Raw genomic sequence first — 19,921 nt, 5'->3', positions numbered from 1 at the left:
CCCCGTCACACTTAGTGACGCTGCAACGATCCCGACAACGATACGACCTGTCAGGGATCGTTGCTGCGTCGCTATGTGGTCGCTGGTGAGCTGTCAAACAGGCAGGCTCACCAACGATCAGGGGAGCAGCGACATCGTGGAAAGAATCTTTCCCCGATATCCTGCTCCTGTGGTTACGAGCCTGCTGAAGCAGGAGCAGGCTGGTAACTATGGTAAACATCAGGTTACTAGGGGCACACGCGCTCCTAGTAACCCGTTGTTTATCATGGTTACCACTCTGCTACAGTGAGCGGGAGGTTACCGCTCACTTTAGCAGGCTCGTAACCATGATAAACAGCGGGTTACTAAGTGCGCGTGTGCCCCTAGTAACCCGATGTTTACCATAGTTACCAGCCTGATCGCTGCTCCCGCTGGTCACACACAGCGATGTGTGCTGACCAGCGGGAGAGCAACGACCAAAAAATGGTCCAGGACACTTTGCAGCGATCAGTGACCTCACAGCAGGGGCCTGATCGCTGCAAAGTGTCACACATAGCGACATCGCTGGTGAGTTCGCTGTTGCGTCACCAAAACCGTGACACAGCAGTGATCTCGCTAGCGATCTCGCTATGTGAGACGGGGGCTTAAGTGTAGGTAGAGATATGTAGATAAGACAGTGCCATGTCTATCACTAAGTGAGTGATTGTGTGAGAAGTGAGTTGCATGACATGTTAGAAAGAGTAGGCATAACACCAGCTAACAAGGAGCAATCGTGTGGGCTACAGGACCCTTGTGAGTGAGAGGGGGATTACACCAGGAGTTGTGAGCAGTTGATGAGTGGAGCAATTTAGATTGTGATCCCAATGGGGACAGTGATGTCAACAAAAAGCAGTCCCTTAATTGTTACATCGTTAGAATCAATTTCTCTGCCCCTACATCATGTTTCTCTCAGATTAGATGGCAAAAACCTGTTGACAGATTATTTTTAAGTCTATTTTGTTTCCTCATAAGTCCTCTATTTAGCAAGAAGTGAAAAGACGCATCTATGCCATTCCAGCCAGGTGTCACCCTTTTGTGAAGCAATTCAATAATGGTTATGACTTTGGATTGCTAGCATTTTACACATCACTGAAAAGATCTAAGTTAACAATGACTAGATATGTTCCATAACATTCTTTTTATGGTACATTGGTATACATTTACTTTTTCAACATAATGAATATAAGAGCCATGGATCATATTACTTAAAAAGGACAAATAAGTAGGACACGTAGCATTCTGTGTACCCATTTATGGGCAATTCTGCTAAGCTTGTGCCTTTAATCCCTCATTTTCAAAATTAGTCGCTTTTTGTTCCAAAATAAGACACACGGGTAGATAAATGACTGCTTTGCATGCCTTTTACATATATTACTTTCTCAGACTTGTTATGGACTTTAATAATGTTTGTAACTCTTGCAGATGAACTGTAAATCTGTTCCAAGTTTCGATTTCATCCTTGAAAATCCAGTTGCATTAAAAGATCTGCACGCATGGATTATCTGCATTAACATTTCAAAATGTAAATCTACATAAGCAAGTGCTCAAAATCTTCACTTTAAAGTAATTATAACTAAAATAAAATTGGCATTTATTGTACTATGCCTCCAAAGTTAAACATTTGGTCTACGGCTTAGCTACAGATATGAGTTTGTTACAAACTCGTAAGTGTAATATATTTTCAGTATGTCCAGCTACCATATGATGGCATACTAAGTAGCGCCAGCTGGGTTTGAAGATGCCACATTATAATTCATAAAGGATAATCTAGAAACCAAAATTCTGTCTGTAGACGTGGAAGGATATAACTGAAAGCACTTTCTAGCTGCACAATGTTTGAAGGACGCCTACAGAGATTCCAGTTAGGGTGCTTTATAATGTACTAGAAAAGCTTGAATGCAACCTAGGCATTATACAGTATATTCACACTTCAATGTAATTATAGATCTTTTTATGGACACAGGAAACAAAATACGGTGCAGGTCAACATTTAGGCCATGTGCCCACATAGCATTTTTGTAGCTTTTTTGCGGCGTTTTTACGGCCGCAAAAACGCTTGTAAAACAGTCTGCCATGCAAAGCAATGTGAATTTGGATGTGCACATGATGAGCTAATTAGCGCGCCGAATTCGCATTGCGTTGCAAAACGCAGCATGACCATTTTTACCGCGATTACGCTGCAAATTCACGGCCATTGAGGAACATTGAAATGCAGCAAACCCGCAGGTATATGTGGATTTGCTACGTTTCAATTAAATTCAATGGCCGCGAATTTGCGGCGTAATCGCAGTGCGTATGGTATCTGGGATGAAGAGGAGACTACAACTCCTCTTCATCCCGGCTACCACGCCATGAAAAAAAGAAAAAAAAAGTTAAAAATAAAAAAAACCCTGTATGTTCACCTCTCCGGCGGCCCCCGGTCTGCTCCCGGTGGCGTCCTCTCTCCTCGGCAACCTGCGGTGTACTTGCAGGACCTGCGGTGACGTCATTTAGTCAGCTGACGGTCACACGGCTGCTGACGTCAGCGGTCAGGTGATGGTCGCGTGACCATCAGCTGACTAAATGACGTCACCGCAGGTCCTACCAGTACACTGCGGGACGCCGACGAGAGAGGATCATCGCTGGGAGCTGCCGGGAGGAGACCGGAGAGGTGAGTATACAGTTTTTTTTTATTTTTAACTTTTTAATTATTTTTTTTTTATACTATAGATGCTGCATTTAAAGCATCTAAGTTGGTCACACATTATAAATCCATGCCGGTTGCGTGGATTTATATTGTGTGACCAACTTGTCAAGCACTTTTCCAAGTGATGCTCAAAATTGCTTGGAAAAGTGCTTGAAAAAACGCATGCGAAAACGCATGTAAAAACGCTTCTCTCTGGCAGAAAAAACGCATGCAAATCTGCATGCATTTTTTTCTGCCAGAGAGAGGCAAAAACGCTTTGCATCAAATCTGCTACGTGGGCACATAGCCTTAAGGCCCCGTCACACTTAGCGACGCTGCAACGATCCCGACAACGATACGACCTGTCAGGGATCGTTGCTGCGTCGCTATGTGGTCGCTGGTGAGCTGTCAAACAGGCAGGCTCACCAACGATCAGGGGAGCAGCGACATCATGGAAAGAATCTTTACACGATCTCCTGCTCCTGGTTACCAGCCTGCTGAAGCAGGAGCAGGCTGGTACCCATGATAAACATCGGGTTACTAAGGGCACACGCGCACCTAGTAACCCGTTGTTTATCATGGTTACCACTCTGCTACGGTGAGCGGGAGGTTACCGCTCACTTTAGCAGGCTCGTAACCATGATAAACAGCGGGTTACTAAGTGCGCATGTGCCCCTAGTAACCCGATGTTTATCATGGTTACCAGCCTGATCGCTGCTCCCGCTGGTCACACACAGCGATGTGTGCTGACCAGCGAGAGGGCAACGACCAAAATATGGTCCAGGACACTTTGCAGCGATCAGCGACTTCACAGCAGGGGCCTGATCGCTGCAAAGTGTCACAGATAGCGACGTCGCTGTTGCGTCACCAAAACCGTAACACAGCAGCGATCTCGCTAGCGATCTCGCTATGTGAGACGGGGGGCTTTAGGCTTTCTCTTGTCACTCCTATTTAGCCACTTAAAATCTGGTCAGTTGTACAGTTTTCTTTGTTTTTTTTTTGAAATGTCAAAATCATAAATCAAGAAACCTACTTAAACTGCCCTAATATCAGTATTCTACTGGTGAGGAATGGAATATATATTTCCCATTTCAGATGTTCAAATCTACTGATCTGCAGCAAAGGAAAATTTCAATAACCAAATAGTGACAGAAGGAAGATGGGCAAAAGTTTGAGTGTGCATATAATGTCACATTTACACGTTCATGTGTCATGGTCCAAGAATGGACTTTGTTGCACGGAATCTCCGTGGGTCTCCTGATCCGACCTTGACAGTCTCATATTTGAGGCTGTCAATTTCAGGGCAGGAGTAGCGGGGACATTCCATGCATTACTGTCCAGACTCAGACCGTGATACATGGATGTGTGAATGCAGCATTAAGGACATAGTAACAGACATACAGTTATATGAAAAAGTTTGGGCACCCCTATTAATCTTAAGCTTAATGTTTTATAAAAATTGGTGTTTTTGCAACAGCTATTTCAGTTTGATATATGTAATAACTGTTGGACACAGTAATGTTTCTGCCTTGAAATGAGGTTTATTGTACTAACAGAAAATGTGCAATCTGCATTCAAACAAAATTTGACAGGTGCATAAGTATGGGCACCCTTAGCATTTTCTTGTTTTAAATACTCCTACCTACTTTTTACTGACTTACTAAAGCACTTTTTTTGGTTTTGTAACCTCATTGAGCTTTGAACTTCATAGCCAGGTGTATGCAATCATGAGAAAAGCTACTTAAAGTGGCCACTTGCAAGTTGTTCTCCTGTTTGAATCTCCTCTGAAGAGTGGCATCATGGGCTCCTCAAAACAACTGTCAAATGATCTGAAAACAAAGATTATTCAACATAGTTGTTCAGGGGAAGGATACAAAAAGCTGTCTGAGATTTAACCCATCAGTTTCCACTGTGAGGAACATAGTAAGGAAATGGAAGAACACAGGGACAGTTCTTGTTAAGGTCAGAAGTGGCAGGCCAAGAAAAACATCAGAAAGGCAGAGAAGAAGAATGGTGAGATCAGTCAAGGACAATCCTCAGACCACCTCCAGAGAGCTGCAGCATCAACTTGCTGCAGATGGTGTCACTGTGCATCGGTCAACTATACAACGCACTTTGCACAAGGAGAAGCTGTATGGGAGAGTGATGCGAAAGAAGCCGTTTCTGCAAGCACGCCACAAAGAGAGTCGGCTGAGGTATGCAAAAGCACATTTGGAGAAGCCAATTTCTTTTTGGAAGAAGGTCCTGTGGACTGATGAAACCAAGATTGAGTTGTTTGGTCATACAAAAAGGCATTATGCATGGCGGCAAAAAAACACAGCATTCCAAGAAAAACACTTGCTACCCACAGTAAAATTTGGTGGAGGTTCCATCATGCTTTGGGGCTGTGTGGCCAATGCCGGCACCGGGAATCTTGTTAAAGTTGAGGGACGAATGGATTCCACTCAGTATCAGCAGATTCTTGACAATAATGTTCAAGAATCAGTGATAAAGTTGAAGTTACGCAGGAGATGGATTTTTCAGCAAGATAATGATCCAAAACACCGCTCCAAATCTACTCAGGCATTCATGCAGAGGAACAACTACAATGTTCTGGAATGGCCATCCCAGTCCCCAGACCTGAATATCATTGAACATCTGTGGGATCATTTGAAGAGGGCTGTCCATGCTCAGCGACCATCAAACTTAACTGAACTGGAATTGTTTTGTAAAGAGGAATGGTCAAAAATACCTTCATCCAGGATCCAGGAACTCATTAAAAGCTACAGGAAGCGACTAGAGGCTGTTATTTTTGCAAAAGGAGGATCTACTAAATATTAATGTCACTTTTCTGGTGAGGTGCCCATACTTATGCACCTGTCAAATTTTGTTTGAATGCAGATTGCACATTTTCTGTTAGTACAATAAACCTCATTTCAAGGCAGAAACATTACTGTGTCCAACAGTTATTACATATATCAAACTGAAATAGCTGTTGCAAAAACACCAATTTTTATAAAACAATAAGCTTAAGATTAATAGGGGTGCCCAAACTTTTTCATATAACTGTAAGTAGGCTTTGAAACAGTTTCCTAAATAAAAGCAAAGACAGTTTTAATGGTACCAGCACACTGACTCAGTGGATAGCACTGTTGCTTTGCAGCACTGTGGTCTTGATTAAAATCCCACCAAGGAGAACGCCTGCAAGGAGTTTGTATGTTTTCCCCATGTTTGCTCCTGTTTCCTCCCACACTCCAAAGACATACTCATAGGGAATTTAGATTGTGAGCCCCAGTGGGGACAGTGATGTCTGTAATGCACTGCGGAATAATGGTGCCGCATAAGCAAGCTTAATAAATAGCAAGGCAACATTTTCTAGATCAGTTAAACTTAGACATCAAGCTAACATTGATTCTTAATTAAAAAAACACAAACCTGACACCATTTTGTACCCATATATTTTATATATACGGTACTACTTGGTATAGAGTAGTATGAAATAATCGCACTATTGCTTTACACGGAATAGTCAGATAGTTTGACATAGGGGTACACACACTAATATAACAAAATATCCATAATTCTTCTTTTGTAAATTAAAAATATATATGGATTAGGGCTTATGTACCTGGCAAAGCTGAGTGCAGAGACCCTGTGTACCGCCATACATCATTGGCTATAAAGTTGTAGGAATGGCTATGTCTCTGTGGAGGTCCCATATTTTTCCTTTGGATCTGTGTCTTTAGTGGAGAATGCTATGTATTGCAACATGTAAACATCATAGTTTAAAATTGGTAGCAAAAATAAAATGTCATACTGGCATAGCATATCAGATGAGCTCTGACAATGTAGTCTCTTAAGGACCCCCCCCTGTATTTCAGCGGGATTGACTTTCTATCATGTATATGGGGGCCTTGCGAAGAATGATCAGGCATGTTAAATTTCAACAACCAATCATTTTGCTCTCCAAGGAAATAAGCCACCACAAGAGATGTCTGTCAGCAAATTTATCCTTTCTCTCAATTGAAAACACATGCATACTCAGCCTAAAATATGTTTCCAATGGGATGAGGAGAGTTGGGAGAAAAATCTGTTGTTTCCTTAAAGTAATTGATACATGGGGCTGATCTTTTACAGTCCACTTGGTTGTTTTGCAACCAACAGTATATAGAATTGGTTTAAAAGTTGTGATATAATTCAGACTCATTTTGAGTGGATGTCATATTTAAGAAATCAGTAATGCCTTCATAGAAGGTGGACCACTTGGTCAAGACTCTTTATAATAAGAGTGGGTATGCTTCCTTATTTTTATTTAACCCACTTTCCTCCATGCCATACAACGAGCGTCGGGCTTGTCTCTCACCAAGTCTCTATTACACCTACTTTTTGGATTACTAAACACTTGGACATGGAATCCCATGTGAACTTTGAACTGCATTACTGCTATATAGAATATACTTCTAAAATGAAGGTACTTAGCACATAAACTGGTCAGTTCATGAGAGCCCATCAACCATGGCAAAGTGGCCTTTTTTGATTGATTGGCACTCATTAATTTATGTGCTAAGTAACTTCATTTTTGAAGTATATTCTATACAGCAGTAATGCAGTTCAAATTTCACACATTTATTGTTTGCAAACATCTTAGCGCTTACAGTGTGCTAGCGTATTCTCTTGTTTGTATATTATGCTGTCATAGCAGATATCACCAGTTTACACTTGCTTTATTCTGTTTGGAGGAGCTGTTCAGTTTTTTTTTTGCATTACATAACAGATACATTTAGCTTGTTTTATGTAATCTCAAGTTCGCATCACCACCATTATAAACGGGTAGCTGCTTACACTTCATATACATTTGTATGACTATTCTAGTGTCTATAGACACCTCAGATATTATTAGATTCTTACCTCACTATCTAATAATCCAAAATTATTTTGCCACTTTTTGCACCCTCTTTATTCTAAACCTCAGTGCTCACAATCTGGCCACTTATTGTCTACTTTTTCTTTGAAATGTCTGACATGAGATTATCAGCATGCATCCACTTCACTAACACCCTTCAAGTTCTTTCTGCCTTGAAACCAGTCAACAGTAGTCACCAGGCTGCTCGATTCCTTTTACATTACTACCTGCACCAGCAATCATACTCCTTCACATCTCCTCCAGTCCCTCTCAGTGGCAGTCACTACATATCTAACAAAAATATTTAACGTCTTTATTGCTTTCGATATTTTTACCTCCTCTTTTAAGCATGCCATTATAACCCCAATAATAAAAAAAAAAAAGCAAAAGCAAAAAATATATCCTGTGACCGAAATTGCTCTGCTAACTACAACCCCTGGCAAAAATTATGGAATCACCAGGCTCAGAGGATGTTCATTTAGTTGTTTAATGTTGTTGAAAAAAAGCAGATCACAGACATGGCTCAAAACTAAAGTCATTTCAAATGGCAACTTTAGGGCTTTAAGAAACACTAAAAGAAATCAAGATTAAAAATGTGGTACTCAGTAAGGGTAATTTTATGCAGACCAAGCAGAGGGAAAAAATTATGGAATCACTCAATTCTGAGGAAAAAATTATGGAATCATGAAAAACAAACACACAAAAGAACACTCCAATACATCACTAGTATTTTGTAGTTGCCATTTGAAATGACTTTAGTTTTGTGCCATGTCTGTGATCTGCTTTTTTTCAACAACATTAAACAACTGAATGAACATCCTCCGAGCCCGGTGATTCCATAATTTTTGCCAGGGGTTGACATACCTGTCTCTAATCTCACCTTCATCTCTGAACTCCTGGAGCACTCATCTAATTCTCTATCTTTCAGATAATTTTTTTTTTGTCCTTTTACAATCCGGCTTCCACTCTTTGTATTGTTCTGAAACTGCCTTAACTAAAGTCTCTAATTATCTACTAACAGCTAAATCTACTGCTGTGTGGCCCCGAAGCGTTTTTAAAGCGTTTCCGCAGTGGCAAAAACGCTGCAGAAACGCTTAAAAAACGCATGGTAGAAGGCCTGCCATGTTCCCCAATGATAATCCGCATGTGCTGTGCACATGCTGCGGAAATTTCCGCTGCGGATTATCATTGCGGAAAAAAACGCAGCACTACCAATTATTTTGCGGAAGTGATGCGTTTTCGCCGCCATTGACTTGCATTAGAACGCATGGATTCCGCTTCACTAGATAAGGACATGCGGAATGCACGCGTTCTAATGTGCGGATGGTACCCTGGTCTAGAGGAGAGGAGACTCTCCTCCGGACCTGGGTACCATAGAAAACTGTAAAAAAAGAATAAAATAAAAAACAAAGGTTATATTTACCTTCTGGCGCCCCCCGCTCTCCTTGTCTGTGCTTGCTAGCAGCTAGCGATGGACTGAAGGACCTGCGCTGATGTCATAGTCATGTGACGGGTCACGCGAGGCTGACGTCGGCAGGTCCTTCAGTCTACCGCTGCCGGCAGCCGGGACGGAGGGAATCAAGACTGCGGGGGCCATCGGAAGGTAAGTATAGATATTATTTTTTATTTTTAACCATTCTTAGGTCACACTATATAAATCCATGCCGTTTGCATGGATTTATGTAGTATGACCAAGTTGACAAGCACTTTCCAAGTGATGCTAAAATCGCTTGGAAAGAGCTTGTCAACCCGCATGCGGAAATACAAGTGAAGAACGTTTCACTTCCGCATGTCCCTGGCAGGAAAATGCATGTACAATCCGCATGCGTTTTTTTTCTGCCAGGGAGATGCAGAAACGCTCAGGAAATAATCCTGAGCATTTCTGCATCGTGGGCACATAGCCTAATGGTCACTACTCCCTGTTGATTCTTCTGGATCTCTCTGCAGCATTTGATACTGTGAATCACCAGCTCCTCCTCACAATCCTCCACTCTATCTCAAGGATACTACTGTCAGTTCTTCTCCTACCTCTCTGACTGCTCCTTTAGTGTATCTTTTGCTGGCTCTTTTTTTACTTTTCCCCTTATTGTTGGGGTTCCTCACAGTTTAGTCCTAGTCCCTTTTTTTTAGATATAGAAATTACCCCTATTTTACTAACCATCAGCAAATTTGGCATTTACTACCATTACAATGCAGATGACATCCAATTATTCACATATTGTTCTTACATCACCCCCACACTACTACAGAAGACCGGCATCTGTCCACTGCCTCTAACGTGATGCCTTCCCTGTGTCTGAAACTGAACCTTTCCAAAACTTCTTGTATTTCCACCTCTACAAACTTACCTAAACTTGATGTTTCCTTTCTGTAGGTAAGCTCCACCATGACTCCCAAGTAACTGTTTAGGATTAAATGTGGCCAAGAACTTTCCAATAACTCACTTGCTCATGTCACCTGCTTGTCAAAAACATCTTCAGAATCCCCTATTTTCTTACCTTTGAAACTGCAAAAATTCTTTCTGCAGCAGCCAGGCATATTTTCTTTTCCAGCCACTACACCAATACCTTTAACTTGTGCCAGTCATTGCACTAGTTGCCCATCCGCTACAGAATAGAGCATAAACTCATCACTCAACCACACAGCTCTCCACTGTTGTGCACCACATATATCTCCTCCCTCATCTGTCTACCACTCTACCCATAGTCTTCGTTCTGCTAATGATATAAGACTCATTAATCTGAATCACATACTCCCGTCTCCAAGACTTTTCTCATGCTGCACCAGTTCTCTAGAATGCACCACCAGTTTTAACAATACACTAAAACACATCTTTCACATCACCTCACTAATTCAACTGCTCTGTTCTGCATTACAATATTTTCCTCAGAATGTAGTCCCTTTTATCACCTGTTCCCACATGCTCAGTAACACTTTGTATCTGGACATATACAGATACTGTATGGTGACCTGTTAAGTTTTACTTGAATACCCTTTATTTTAATGATTGTTGGACCATACAGTACAAGCACTGCTTACCTTGTGTCATCCCCATTTCCTCATAGATTGAAAGTTTGCTGGCAAAACCCTCACTTCTCTTGGTAATTGCTGAACTATGTTTTACTCTGTGATTTCTCAATGTTTGCACATATCCCCTCTAAAACGTAAAATGCTGCGGAATATGTTGGCGCTATGTAAATAAAATTGTTATTTTTGCACCTATGTTTGTGCAAGCTTTAACTTTTCACATGGGATTGTAGTGCTTGTGTGGTGTTACTATATATTTACATCATCACAATCCATTACCTACTGCATGGACAGAATTCTGACAATGGTCTCAACTAAAAAGCTTTAGTATATAATGGTACTATGTACAAATAGAATGATAGAAAAAGTGAAATTAGCATATTACTTCTGAAAATGGTGCAAACTTGTGTCCTATGGCTCAACGCATGACAGTGTGTTATATGTACATCATAAAAAGGATTTAACTTAACCCCTTAAGGACCGAGCCACTTTGTAGGTTAGTGACCGGGCCAATTTTTTCAATTCTGACCACTGCAACTTTATGAGGTAATTACTCTGGAACTCTTCAACGGATCCCCCTGATTCTGAGATTGTTTTTTCATGACATATTGTACTTCATGATAGTGGTGACATTTCTTCAATAACTCTTTTGTGTTTATTTGTGAAAAAAAAAATGGAAATTTGGCAAAAATTTTGAAAATTTTGCAATTTTCAAAATTTGAATTGTTATGCCCTGAAATCCGAGAGATATGTCACACAAAATAGTTAATAAATAACATTTCCCACATGTCTACTTTACATCAGAAAAATTTTGGAAAAAAAAAATTTTTTTGTTAGGGAGCTATAAGGGTTAAAAGTTGACCAGCGATTTCTCATTTTTCCAGCAAAATTTACAAAACCATTTTTTTTAGGGACCACATCACATTTGAAGTGACTTTGAGGTGTCTATATGACAGAAAATACCCAAAAGTGACATCATTCTAAAAACTGCACCCCTCAAGGAACTCAAAATAACATTCAAGAAGTTTATTAACCCTTCAGGTGCTTCACAGGAATTGAAGCGATGAGGAAGAAAAATATTAACATTTAACTTTTTTTTCACAAAATATTAAATTTAGACCAAATTTTTTTTATTTTCACAAGTGTAGCAGATAAAAATGGACCCCAAAATGTATTGTGCAATTTCTCCTGAGAATGCTGATACCAAATATGTGGGGGAAAACCACTGTTTGGCCGCACGGCAGGGTTCCGAAGTGAAGGAGTACCATTTGACTTTTTAAATTCAAAATTTGCTGGAATAATCAGCGAATGCCATGTTGCGTTTGGAGAGCCCCTGATGTGCCTAAACAGTGGAAATCCCCCACAAGTGACCCCATTTAGGAAACTAGACCCCTCAATGAACTTATCTAGATGTGTGATGAGCACTTTGAACCCCCAGGTGCTTCACAGAAGTTTATAACGTAGAGCCTTGAAAATAAAAACAAAATCACAAAAATGTTATTTTAGCCCCCAATTTTTTATTTTCACAAGGGTAAAAGGAGAAAATTGACCTCTCATTTTGTTCTGCAATTTTTCCTGAATACGCCAATACCCTACATGTAATTGGCAACTACTTTTGAGGCACAGTACAAAGGTCAGAAAGGATAGAGCACCATATTATAGTACAGATTTTACTGTTATGGTTTGAGGGTGCCATGACCATCTAGAAGATCCCCTGAGGTGCCGTAACAGCAGATTCCCCCATAAATGACCCCATTTTACAAACTACACCTCTCAATGAATTTATCTAGGGGTGCAGTGATCATACTGACACCAAGCGTGTGTCACAGAATTTTATTCCATTGGGCAGTGAGGAAAAAATAATTACATTTTACCGCAAAAATTTTGTTTTAGCCCCAGATTTTACATTTTCACACTGGGATAATGGATAAAAATGGCACCAAAATTTGTCCCATAATTTCTGCTGAATGTGGCAATACCTCATATGTGGCTGTACAGTACTGCTTAGCCATACCGCGACACTCGGGAGGGACAGAGCGCTATTTGCCTGCTGGAGCGCAGATTTTCCTAGAATAGTTTGCGGACTCCATATACAGAGCCCCTAAATGCTAGAAGAGCAGAATCCCCCCTCAAGTGACCTCATTTTGGAAATAATACCCTTGCCAAACATGTGGACACTAAATGTGATTTAGACACACTACGGTGCTCAGAAGGGCGGGGGGATTTGGATTTGGGAGCACAGAATTTGCTGAATTTCTTTTGGGGGGGGCGAGGAGCCATTTAGCTTTTTCCAGAGCCTTTGTACTACCCGTAACGTGGAAGCCCCCTATATTTCCATTAACACATGACAGACCTGAGTGGGGGCTTTTATGTGAAGCTTTTATTGGGAACATTTTACATAACATTTTGGATCACATTTATCCGGCGCTCTACGCTGAACACTTACTTTGGGGTTTCCACCTAAATCTTCGAATGACGTGATTCAGATGAAACCCCTGAGGGATCTATTCACTATAATGAGATGAGGCAGCAGAGTTACTCTGGACTCCGTCTGGCCTCTGTTCAGCGTTATCCTTCTTTTCAGAGGTGCACAAAACTGTGGCTGACTGCGCTTTTATTTATGCCTAAAAAGATGGACACCGCCAAATCATAGATCAGACGGCGTCAACAGTGCCTCCATCTGTCTCATTACAGGGAATCTTCCGTCAGGGGTTTGTCTGAATCACTTATTTCAGAGATTTACACGGAAACCCCGGTGTAAGTGCTCAGCGCAGAGTGCATGATAAATGTGCGCCGAGCCATACTGCTATCTTTGGGAGGCAGAATAAACAAATCTGCAGCAGGTGAAGAATTGGTTTTATTTATCTTTAACGCCGTTCCTATAAAAGTGATTAGGCAACTTAATTCTTCGGGTCAGTGCGTTTACAGCGGTACCACATTTATGTAATTTTTTAATGTTTTTGCTCTTTTACATAATAAAACTTTTATAGAAAAAATAATTATCTTTGCATCGCTTTATTCTGAGCGCTGTAACTTATTAATTTTTCAGCTGATGGAGCTGTAAGGCAGCTTGATTTTTGCGGGACAAGATGACGTTTTCAGCGGTACCATTTTTTATTTACATCCGTCTTTTTGATCACGTTTTATTTCACTTTTTTCCAGCGGTATGATGAAAACTCATAGTTTCTCGTGTTTTTTTTTTTTTTTTACGCTGTTCACTGAAAGGGTTAACTAGTGTGACACGTTTATAGATCGGGTCGTTCCGGACGAGGCGATCCCAAATATGTGTACTTTTTTGTTTATTTTTATTTTTTTAACTAAAAATCTGTATTTATTAGTGTAATATATATATATATATATTTTTTTTTTTAACATTTTTTTTTTACATTTTTACAATTTTTTTTTTTCTCTTTTTTTAAACTTTTTTTCTTAGTCCCACTATGGGACTTTCACTTTTTTCATAAATGCACTAGCATTTAATACATTATATCTCTATTGAAAGCTCCTGAGACAATAGCTTGGTGACCTGGGGGTCATCATGACGACCCCTGGTCACCATGACAACGGTTGGGCCCCCGTGATGACGTCACAGGGGCGCCGACATGAAGGCAGAGGGAGCTCCCAGCCCTCTGCCTGTCTCCTGAATGCTGCGATCGTGCTCGATCACAGTATTCAGGGGGTTAACAGCCAGGGGCGGTGCTGACACCACTCCTGGCTGTTTAGTGCTGGAGCTCAGCCACAGGCAGCGCTGATAGAGCAGCAGACGCTGAAATTTCAGCGTCTCCTGCTTCATTATGCTGTGATCGGTCAGTCAGATTGACTGACTGATCGCAGCGATCTGGGTGCAGGGACCGGCGGCATGGGTCCCTGCACCCCTTCTCGTGCCGCTCAGCTGTCACAGACAGCTGTTGGCACTGAACTGGCACAGCTTGTTTACTTGCTGTGCCAGTTCAAGGCTATGACGGACACTGCACGGCAAGGAGCGGTAACTTACACCCTCTCATGCCGTGCAGTGTCCGTCATTGAGCGTTATGGTGTTAAAGGGGTTTTCTCACAGACAAAAGTTCATTTTAAAAATGGTCTGTGTCTAACCGTATACGGAACATACCACAGCTCCTGGCACGGGAGGAAGCAAAAGACAATAATAATCTTTATTTTTATATAGCGCCAACATATTCCCCAGCGCTTTACATACATTATCATGACAATACAGACATTACAGCAGGGCATCACAGAGGATTCATTTTCTGTGGTAAAATATTTCACTGCCTGTTTTTAAACAATATTTTACCTCACAAAATGAATCCTCTGTGATCCCCTGCTGTAATGTCTGTATTGTCTTTTGCTTCCCCCCCTGTCCAGGAGATGTGGTATGTTCTGTACATGGTCAGACAGACAATTTTTAAAACAAATTTTGTTTGTGGGAAAACCCCTTTAAGAGTGAGAAGCTACATATGAAGCTAATGTAGTAGTTTCAGCCAATGTAGATGGCATGAATAGCTGAGATGGTACAAGCCGCTGAGCTCAGTGATTGGCTGTAGCGCTGTCTACGTGGCATTACTGCTGCAGCTAATCACAGACCGGGTCAGCAGCGGATGCAGTTTATTTTACAATGAACTCAGCCTATGTTAAAGAGTTTTCTGAAAGGGACAGCATGGTGGCTCAGTGGTTAACACTGTTGCTTTGCTGCGCTGGGGTCTTGGGTTCAAATCCCACCAAGGACTACATCTGCAAGGAGTTTGTATGTTCTCCTTGTGTTTGCGTGAGTTTCCTCCATGGTTCTCTGGTTTCCTCCCACAGTCCAAAGACTGATAGGGAATCTAGATTGTGAGCCCCAATGGGGATTGTGCCGATAATGACCGTAAAGCGCTGTGGAATTAATGGCGCTATATAAGTGAGTAAAATAAATAAATAAATAAACTGCTTTAAGGGGTGTGAACACTTCCCTTGGCAAGCTCTAAAAGGACCCCTTCTATCTGGTTAATAGATATTTAAACACAATCTTACATTACATATTTAAAGAGTTGGAATAAATGCTAGTATAAATGAATACAATGCTTTCAATAGAATTTACAGGCTTTAAGGTTACTATACAAATGAGATCTCGTCTGGCTGTATCCTACATAGGAGTACTTGTTCTCGGAGACATTTGGCAATGGCTTATTTCGGGGTGACAATATGATTTGCAGTCTGAAATCAGATATACCAGATCGATATGTCCCCCGATAAGAAATTGTCTCGGGCTCACAGGCACCTTAATGCCCTATTACACATTAGCCTAATCAAAGACGCCAATATCAATGGGTTCAGAGATGGCGATATGGTATGTCTGATTTCAGACTGCCGATCATATGGTTCTCCCTGAGATAAGCCACCAGCTGACTTTCCAGTTGGCAGCTTTCCCATAGAGAACAGGGGGGTGCTCAGCCATGTGTAAGGGAGAGTCAGCTTAGGTGGCTTTCGGCTGAAGCATCCTTCAGCCGACAGGCATATATTGTGTACGGTCAGCCTGAGGCCGTCAGTTGAATCCTTGGATATCGGCGGATTCAGTCGACATTAGTCTGATGTCTATGGGGGCTTTAGAACAGTTTTAGTATTTATGGGGCTTATATTATATCTAAAATGTATAGCTAAAAGGACAATGCATGTAATTGCTATAAGATAAACATGGAGACTACAATTACATTACAGGCTCTTATCTTTTCTTTGTTGTTTTGCTTATGTAAGCTAACAATGAGTGGTGATAAATTCAAGGTATACACTAATTTATGCAAACAGGGGTCAAATGGTCATCCTGTTGTCTGAGCAGCACAATCATCAGTGATACCATAAAATCAGCAGGAAATGTTGACCCAGACACTTGTTTTAACATTTGGTCTCCGGTTTATTAACCCTTTAATTTAGAATACATTCAGGATTTATCATCCACACGTGAGATACGCCATTAAAGACATAGGTGTCACTGTAAATTGATATAAATAAGCATTAGTGGTTTAATTAAAGGAAGGGTCCAGAACATTAGATATGTGTCCATTAAAATGTAACTGTGTATCCGGTGCCAATGCTGTATTTTACAGGGTGTTACATAATAGGTGAATTGAATTGGTGAACATATACCCTGAAATGTCAGATGTGTTTAAAGAGTAACTGCCATTTGTTTATCATAAATCACTAGTACACAAGAAAATAAGAAACGTTGTAATATATCTTATTAGAGAAATGCACTTTTTTCCTGCACTGATTTTTTTTTTTCAAAATTCTCAATTCACGGCTAAAATCTGTCTAAATTGAATAAAGGCTTAGCTGATTACCAATATAGAAGAAGACATTTAGTGCTCATTAAGTTCTATGGAGAACTGTCACTGCTATTTCAGGAGAACTTGCAGCAGGATGTCCGCATCTGCCTCCAGCTCCTCCCTCCACAGAATATAAAAAGCACCAACTGTCATCTCCCATCTCAGTATTGAGAAAATGTCTTCACTGAATACAGATTTTACAGATATTACCCATCAATTGAGAGTTAGAGCTCTCTGACAAGACACATTGCAAAGTTTCTTATGTTCATGTCTACTAATAATGTATTAAATGAAAATTGAAATGACGCGTACTCTTTAACAGTTACTAAAACTTCTGGTTATAAATATTTAGAGAGAAGTTTATAAAAACTCTTGAAATTATTTGTGAGGGTCGGAACAGGCGCCACTACTGTTAAAACGATACTGATCCTTTTCTATTCCTACATTAACCCCATAAATGAGCCACTAGAGGGCAGTAAAAGACACGTAATTGAACTTATTGCATAATTTTTCCATTCAATTTGGTTACGCAGTTTAAGGACAGTAGCAGAAAAACGTTTCAACAATTTCTGTTCCCTTTTTTAACATGCGTACTCTCCATATGTGTTGTAAAACAGTCGCAGTAATTTGGAAACACAAAAAAGGTAGAGCTTTGCTACATAATAGTCTGAATAAAATCTAAAGATATTACATAGGCAAGCATGAATACCGGCATTAATCAGACCTCATAAGTTGTCATGCATTTCAGAGTGATTGACAGATCACTGTGCGGATACATAGCAACCACATTAGTGTGTCATAGGTTGGAGATGCACCTGAAAAGTTCACAGCTCCAATGCACGCACCAGGTAGAGTGATATTCAGGTTTTGCAGCAGCATCCCAAACTACATTATCTTTGTTATGGTATAGTATTATATGCAACTACAGTTCTGCAAAGTTTAGACAGGCTATAGGCATATAGTATGGCAATCTGTTTTTACTAAGCAAGGTGAATGCATTGAGGAGTTGGAAAACGTTGCATCTCCTAATAGTGCTAGTTTGTCTTACCGCTACACTACTGAAGATCATGCTAGAAATTCTAGTTTATTAATATTTTGTAAAAATGTAAATGTGATGCTGTATAAAAAAAGCAATGTTTTAATTTCTTTTTCATACAATTCATAATATAACTAATAATTGTTATAGATTTCAAATATTTATTAAATTATGTATAATATATCTATATGTATATCCATATTAATGAATATAGTTAAGTAGACAGTCAATGGTTAAATATACAACTGCTTTTTAATTGTGCCTTTGTATCTTTTGTGTGGTAGATACTGCATATATGTGTGTGTATAATATATATATTATATATATATATATATATATGTATACGTAGATTATATATACGGTATATATATTATATATTTTATGTTTTATCATTTTTTATCATATATATTGGATCCCTTATTGGTGTGGAGACTACATTGTGACTTATCTGCGGGATACAGGCAAATTCTATATCATCTGTAACACATTGCAGCTACAAACGCTTCATAAGGAAAAGTCTGGAGATCTGATAACATTGCTGGTGCCTGCTGGAGGGCAGACACTTTCCAACCTTCATGTACCATCTGTAAGCACTTTCACAGTAACGCACTGAGCTCTCTTGCGGAGGTAGTTTGGAAAGAGGAGAACACATGGACCTTCCTATGCAGCCATGTAGGCACAGGCGAGCCACTATTATATGCTGTCATTTCGGGGGAGAGCACATATGTATGAAATATCCCTCATTGGTATTTCCTGACATAAAGCCCTTTTATTGCTATCACAATCAGATAGCTGGAAGATATGTCCCCATTGATACAAGAATGCCAACTTTGGTCAGTTCATCTCCATTTTATTACCCAGCCAAGCTTATCTACCAGGTACTTGTAAATTAAAAGTTTATGAGATGGGTTAGACCTTGGCAGACCTATAAACAATATAAAATGTAACCCAGCTGGATGTGCCATTTTTACTTTTTGGGGCAGCATTACTATAGGGATGATCTGCACCCCAATTTAGATAACATGTGATGAATTCTGCCAAAGAAAATGTTGCTATACATGACAATCTTGGTTTATATATAATTTAAGTTACTATTAAACTAAACAACCAAAGCGGGAAAGCAGTGGGTGTCCAGATGTAAAATCGGATTTACAGAAAGAAAAAAAAAGTGTTGGCATAAATGCTAACAATATGTATGGGATCCTAGTTCCAGGCTGGGATCTTCTGTAATAGGATTTTCTAGACATTCCAATTACAGAGTAATTACCAATGATGTGCTGAACAAATAAACGTAACTAGTAGAGTGCCAGCTTATTCTGTGTGTCCTGCTTGGGGCTGTGTATACAGACAAACTCATTATAAGACACTGATAGTGTTGGTTCTGGATTAGATATTAGCATATTCATTTGGAGCCTGGGGACAAATCACTATCTATCTAACCTATGTAAGTACCTATGTAACTTAGAGTTAATGGAGTTTGCAGTTTTAACTTTAGACACATAAGCCTATAACTTGTGTGCAGGAGTTTATGGAAGGGAGAACAGAGCTGTCTCCTTCCTCTGATGCTGCCCACCACTGGTGTGGTCTGGGCTTAATCTCAGTTTAAATTGCATAGATCCATCGGTCATAAGGTGAAACTATATGTGTTTCCTATATTAACAAGCCCAGTCAAAACAAGACAAAGAAAAGCTCCATCTGTATCTGATCAGATGGGTTCAAAACTTGACATGGAATGAAGTTCTTTCAAGGTCCGGTACTTGGTCGGGCTGTAGAATTCCTAAACATATGTAGAATACCCACTTTAAGATTTTACTATAACACCAAGGTAAGTAGTCTCTCAAATATTAGCATAGGGACATTTATCTTACGCCCAAGATATTTAGAGAACTTTTGTTTTAGCCTACCTATAGTACTTGTTTAAATAAAGAAATGACCAGGATCAAGAAAAAGTTGAAAATTTTTTTTTTTTCACTTAAAAAAGAAGTCAGTCCAGCGTT

General features: G+C 40.1%; 1 protein-coding gene and 1 long non-coding RNA gene across 3 annotated transcripts in view; one reads left to right on the top strand and one right to left on the bottom strand.

The window, feature by feature from the left end:
• Positions 1 to 19,921, top strand: part of LOC141259676 (uncharacterized) — a 183,101-nt gene that overhangs the window by 39,103 nt on the left and 124,077 nt on the right. The gene's annotated exons all lie outside the window — the stretch shown is intronic.
• The window catches only part of RSPO3 (R-spondin 3), a 138,539-nt gene that overhangs the window by 117,052 nt on the left and 1,566 nt on the right, over positions 1 to 19,921 (bottom strand). The gene's annotated exons all lie outside the window — the stretch shown is intronic.

The sequence above is a fragment of the Phyllobates terribilis genome, unplaced genomic scaffold (genome assembly GCF_046119375.1).
Source record: "Phyllobates terribilis strain yellow unplaced genomic scaffold, ASM4611937v1 Scaffold_3__8_contigs__length_932513732, whole genome shotgun sequence".
NCBI lineage: Eukaryota > Metazoa > Chordata > Amphibia > Anura > Dendrobatidae > Phyllobates > Phyllobates terribilis.
Note: the sequence above shows the minus strand (reverse complement) of the source record. Positions and strands in the feature narration are given on the sequence as shown.